A 6,690-nucleotide genomic window follows, 5' to 3' on the forward strand; every position below is an offset into this window, starting at 1 on the left:
TAATTAACTTATATTTGTATTATGACATTTGTTTTAATGTTTCAAAAAGTTCATGTTACTTTAAAAAGGTTCAATCCATTTTTATGTTTCGTTATTTCATAAATATTTGCTGTGCCTTGTCACTGGAGCACCGGAGGAATCCCGCAGGGTCGGGGCAGGTTGTTGATCGCTGAGCGCGTTCACACAGCTGGGGACCCAACGGAACCTCAAATATATACCTCTGCCCGGATTTCCTTAAATACCCATCACTTGAAGGCCATCTTAGCATTTATGGTACCTTTTCGGTATTAATTAACTTATATTTGTATTATGACATTTGTTTTAATGTTTCAAAAAGTTCATGTTACTTTAAAAAGGTTCAATCCATTTTTATGTTTCGTTATTTCATAAATATTTGCTTTGCTTGTCATATTGCTTTCATATTTGCTTTCATAAATATTTGTCACCAACCCTGTCGACGACGTTAAGTGTTTCGCTATTGGCTCAGTCAAGCCACGTGACTTGGAAGGCGTTGTTGTTGTTGTTGTTGATGTGAACATATTGATCTTTCAACTTTCTGTTATGAATCTTTCATCCGATATTTCATCTTGCAAAATGATCTTTCGGACTGCTTATAATATTGAATTGTTAATAAATAGTTATAATATGATTCTCTCTTTGTGAAAAAGGAGTTTAAAAAATGAATTACAATAAACGATCGATGTTTGTAATTGTGCTCGAAAGATCTTCTCACGAATGATTTTAAACATACTTGAGAGATGAAAACGATTTCTTGTGCGAATAAACGAAAAATTAAAATGAATTAATTTTTATGTTTGAGCAAACAGCACATTGTGACAACACACCGCCTTATATGTTATTCTTACTTTTAATTTAAAAAACTTTAATCTTTCAAATTAATGGAGTAAGAAAGTTTATCATTTTCGTGCTAAATATAAATGAATACAACACTGGTGTAAAGACGAAACAGCAAAGATAAAAAAAATTGTTATCGAGACTCGAGCCGATTGCTCGCTGATTGGTTGTTTTCAGAGTACATTTTTTGAGTCGATTTTAAAAAACTTCTTTATTGCGTTTTCCTTTTCTCTTCTTGGATTCCGGACCTTTGTATGTATAAGAGATTGGACTGCACCCTTCGACATCGAACGTGAGGAGAGATGGTGTATTGGTGCAGTTGCTTGCAATGAGGCTGGTCTCTGCATTCTTTTATCCAACGTCCGGCTAAAATTTCACTGTGTCCAGTCACTGATCTGTATATACTACTGGATAGCGAGTCGGGCTCTTGAGTTGATGTCAGCGCCCGGCCACTGGACGCCATGTTGCCACTCGCATAAATTTTTCGTCAACACGCTCCGCTAACGTATTATGAAATGCCGGCTTGTGCTGCTATTAATTGCACAAAGAGACAAATACGAGGATGTGGAAAGACATTTCATCGGTAAGTCCTGACAATTAACATTTATTTGATGTTAAGCCCCCGTGCCCCGTGCCCCCCGTTCCCCCGAGCCCCCGTGCCCCCACCCCCGTTCCCCCCGTCCCCCCCGTGCCCCCGTTCCCCCCCCCGTGCCCCCCTTTCCCCTCCCCCCCGTTCGGACACTTCCGGCTTAGGCACTATTGAGCGATTATCTCCTATGACATTTGTTTTAATGTTCCCCCCCGTTCCTCCCCGGGCCCCCCCGTTCCCCTCCCCCCCGTTCGTACACTTCCGGCTTAGGCACTATCGAGCGATTATCTCCTATGACATTTGTTTTAAAGTTCCCCCCCGGGCCACGCCCCCCTGTTCTCCCTCCCGGGCCCCCCCGTTCCCCTCTCCCCCGTTCGTGCACTTCCGGCTTAGGCACTATCGAGCGATTATCTCCTATGACATTTGTTTTAATGTTCCCCCCCCCCGTTCCCCCATGCCCCCCGCCCCCCGTGCCCCCCGTGCCCCCATGCCCCGCCCCCCGTTCCCCCGTGGCCCCGCCCCCCGTTCCCCCGTGCCCCGCCCCGTGCCACCCGTCCCCCCGTGCCCCGTCCCTCGTCCCCCCGTGCCCCCCGTGCCCCCCGGGGGCTCTACTGTACAAGTGCAATTATTATGAAACATGTAGACTGATGTTCTCTTTATTGTTCTTGCTTCATGCATTTGCGAAAACAGATCGCACACTTGTTTCATCTGCAACTTGCGAGACAGTGAATGAAAGATGAATGAAAACTGCAAGAAATTTCATTATTCTCTGCCAGCTGTAAAAAAAAAGAAGAAGTTTAAACTAGAAAGAGCAATCAAAGATTGCAGACACTTACCAGGACTTGTGTGTGGTGTTTCCGTAGTTTTAAAGTACGTATTTTATAGACGTCCTCACATTGTAATTATGCATGGTTTATAGAAGTACTTGATTGAAAAAAAAGTTAATGTGTAAAATTGTGGTTCACGTTGGCACATAATGTGTCACAAAAACAAACAAAACCAGAAAGATGTCACGCATTGCACAATACTTAAGAAAACCAAATAAATAATTACCACGTAAACAGCAATTTGGCAATTTCGAAAATTTGACCTATCAAGTGTCTTACATGATTGATTGTTATGCATGACAAATTTGGTTGACACATTTTCTCATTGTGGCCTAATAGGTGTTTTACATGTTTCGAATGACTAATTTTGACCACGATTTACTCACATATGTACACATAAGGTGCATACTGTAAGTGCCAATTTAATATCTTGAAACATTATTTGATTTTCCCTCAAGTTTTACATTTACAACCAGCGCCGGCCCGAAGAACACGACAGGCAAAAGGCCCCGCCCAGTGGAGGCAGAGGATCAGTGGGCGGAGAAGACCGGCAGGTTCTCGTTCTCGATTGGTTCTCGCTTGGGAGGAAGAGGAGTGCGCTTCTTCTGCTGGGTCAGACAAGAAGCTGGTCATTTTGTTGCCGAGTTAAGTGTGCATGTTTTTGGAGGGCTGGTGGAGCTTTTGTTGCGTCGGCAGAATTTATAAAGAGGTTTTGGCTGTGGTGCTCTTCGGGGAAGTTGGAGGCCACGTTGTGCTCACCCAAGCAGGGGAACCTGAGAGAAGGCGGTCTTCACTGCTCGTCCCACGGCTGTGGGCACCTTCGACGCACAGGCTTTTCGTCGGCGGTCGCCATCTTGTGTGCGTCCTGAGCCTCGCCACCCCCACTCTCCTCAAAAAGGGCCTCTTGAGGCCAAAGCTGAGTGCCGGATGGCCAAAAAAGGATTTTATTTTCTTTCATCTGTCCCCTTGTCTGTTTTTGAATCTGTGTGTGGAGGTATCTCAGATAGGAATTTTATTTACCTCCACATTAATTTTGACATTTTCATCCTGCATTTATTTTCATTAAATTATTTGTTGAATTTACTGTCATGTTTACTTTTTTGTGGTTTCAGAATAAACCCGTGTGTTCCGTTCAGGTAAATGCTTCGCCTTCCTTCATTCAGCGCGCGACAAAGATACCGTAATTTTTCGGGGTGCCGCCTCGGGAGTAAAATTGTCTCGGTTATCCGTCATCCAGCGGTTTTAACCACTGGTGACAGGACAATATATAGATATCTCAAGTGAATTGGATGAAAATTGACAATTTATGCGACCTTGACCTTTTGATCTCAAAAACAATAGGCTTCTTGCTTGTGACTACCTCCAATGAAGTGGGGAAGTTTCGTGAAGATCGGAGTAAAACAAAATGCAACATGTAGGCAAATTACATAAATAGACAGACAAACAGACAGACCAACCAATATATTTGCAAATTTTCGATTTCGCAAGTAACAAAGACAGATAAGCAGATCCAAATGCAATAACCTCTCCTCTGGTGAGGATAAAAACTCCTCAGAGAAATCCAATGAAGAAGCTGATAATAGGATAAGTGCTGGTGCTCACCCAACCTGGGATATTGCGGTGATGTTAGGGTCACATGATAGGTGGGGAAGGGTGGGGAAGGGTGGGGGGGGGGGGGGGGGTTGACATCATAGAGTTGAAGATTCTGGGGATCAAACACGGAGAACCCTTGTGACGAGGTTGGAACTTCTGGGCTGGCCAAATTCAGTATTTGGTATCCGGTGGTGAGTCCCAGAGAGTAGGCATGGAGAAGTATGGCAGGTATGCAGGCAAACATTGGACATCCGCAGAGTGTGGCTGGATCTTGGTGAAACGATGGAGCGGGTGGGTCGTGGTGAGGAGGGTTGAGCAGGCAGGCATGGGTGAGCAGTTGTGAAGATTGGAAACAAGCAGCAGAGGTAAATTTGGGGTGCAGGCTGTAGAGGCATAGAGGGTAGAGTGGTGCTCCAGGGTCACTCGTAGATTTGCTTCACCACAAGGAGTGGCTGAGGGAAACTAGCCTTTCGATAAAGGAGATGGTTATGGGGGGCTGTTGAAATGTTTTAGAAAATGAAGCATATAGATAAAATAGAATATAATCAGGAAAGTTGTTTTTTTCCACCCGGATGGACAACAAAAGGAATAGGACGAGCACAGCTTAATGATGACAGAGGAGTTAATGACAATGACCAACATTTCATCTGGAGGTTGCCATAAGAACAAAGTAAAAAGGGATTGACAACATCAAACACAACAGGGCTGGATTCCAATATCTTTATTAACTCGAGACTGGCACTACAGCAAAACTTGCAAAAATGACAAATATTCAAAGCAAGAAATATTTTTTCCTCAGTTTTGCTTTTGCCTCAAACAGATATTATACAGCAAATAGTGCGGGCTGGAAAGAGGATGAAATAGACACTTGTGCATTTACAATCTCCTTGTAAACTACATGTGACAAGTGACAGTAGCAAACCAATGTCATGTCCATCCCAGGTTCTCCAGCTCAGAGCAACAAAAGACATGCAGAGCCACCTTCCCTAAAAGGGCACATCCAACCAGTTGCCCAACCCAGAGGTGAAAAAATAAAATTAAAAAACCTCTCCCTTGCACTAATTTTCAATATTAGCCCACTGGATTCTTATCCAATTATCTTATTCAATAGCCTACTCCATCCCACCATCTTGCAGGCAATGCAATGTTGATCCCAACTCGTCTGGGCATTGCCTGATGATGAGGAAACATGAGAGATAAAAAGTACAAATGCAACTCAAAATAAAAAATTTAAATGAAAATATAAAGTTGGGAGTAGAGGCACAGGGATGCATGCCTGGTGGAGGCACAAGTGAGGTTTCATGTCCCAAAGGGAAATTGAATCGGAACAGCAGGGAGAAGTGGAAGGTGAGTGTTAAAATAGTAGTCGGGGTAGTATGTAAAAAGAACGAACTTTGCTGATATCCAAGGTTGCAGATTGGAAGCTGGCAAATATAATGGTGGATCACGAAGGAAATAAAAACGTGTTTTGGAGGTTTTCAGGAGACAGGTAAGGCATGATGGATAAGATTGTAAATTGAGGCCAAGAGTCTAAAAATGCTAGATTGTAGAGGTTAGGTGGGACTGTAGACAGACGAAAGGTGATGAAAGAGCTCAGTGCTGCTGTGGCAAGGAAAACCCCCAGTGTGGTACATTCTGCATCTACCGGTTCTTAATAGCATCCTTGGCAGCGAGGATGAGTGGGGTGAGGCTGGAGAGAGGCTTGGCCAGTTTCAAGAAAGGGTGCTACGGGAGGGTGAGGCAAAAATAATTATAATAATAAAAATAAAGCAGGGAGAAGGCAACCTATGCTGTAATATTAGCCCATCCTCTATTAAATATCAGAAACCATGGTGTTTGTTTGTGCGTTAGTCTGTCTCCCACTGACAACGGCTCCTTCCCCCTCTGCATTTGAAAAGCTGTAGATTGGTTATTTTGCATTTTCATTTCACTTTTCTTGATGCAATATAGTCAGTCGCTTTATTGCCCATTCCAGTAATCTATACCTATAACAAGCAAATATATTATATATCTATATGATATATATATATCTATATGATATATATATATCTATATGATATATATATATATATATATATATATATATATATATATATATATATATTTATATATATATATATATATATATATATATATATATATATTGTTACGGACACGGCTAAAGATGTTGCTTGACCGAGCGGAATGGCCGCCGTGTTCGTACAGTTTACCCGATTACCCCCAACTCACCCGATTCACCCAGACGTTGGCCAAATCGCGCTACGCTAAATCAATGATTGGAAAGGACACAACGACTGGGATAAATGAAACGACGCAAGGGGTACAGTTCTCAAGACCTCCGGAGGAGGATATAATTAGTGGTGGAGAAAAGGGGTAGATTACAAGGTAGAGTGAGGTAAAAGACACAGAAGAGATAGGCACTTAGATACAATCTTATCTATCCCAGACAGACCACAGACAAACGGAACAAGGCTGACTTACACAGGGATTGATGGCAGGGAAGGACAGGTCGGTTGATAGCACAAGGTGCACCTTGGCTCGGGGACAGGATCAAGCATGGTCCAAAAGATGCAGGGAGGCCTTACAGCGCTCGGAGGTGGCGTCTTTCTTTCTCCAAGCTCAGCGCGCATCTGACGTCACCTCCCTCTTCCTGCGCATGCTCAGCGGGGAGTCACACGCCCTCGGCTGGTTCGCTCCGCCCCAGATGGGACCGGTCCGCCGCTCCCATTGGGTGCGGGGGTTACCGGGCTCCGCCCTTGACGAGGAGCTGACAGGGAGCCCCTATTTGGTAACCCCGTCGAGCACATGTTCGATGGCGGCTCGTTG

The 6,690-nt window shown here is 43.9% G+C and overlaps 1 long non-coding RNA gene across 1 annotated transcript; it reads left to right on the forward strand.

Annotated features, from left to right (window-relative positions):
• Positions 1-1,188: 1,188 nt before the first annotated feature.
• Positions 1,189-3,412, forward strand: LOC144889782 (uncharacterized). Its single transcript, XR_013622065.1, has 2 exons — positions 1,189-1,438; positions 2,730-3,412. It is a non-coding gene; the product is annotated as an uncharacterized LOC144889782 (long non-coding RNA).
• Positions 3,413-6,690: the final 3,278 nt, after the last annotated feature.

Source organism: Myxine glutinosa, chromosome 1, assembly GCF_964187855.1.
Source record: "Myxine glutinosa chromosome 1, kmMyxGlut1.1, whole genome shotgun sequence".
In the NCBI taxonomy this organism is placed as follows: Eukaryota; Metazoa; Chordata; class Myxini; order Myxiniformes; family Myxinidae; genus Myxine; species Myxine glutinosa.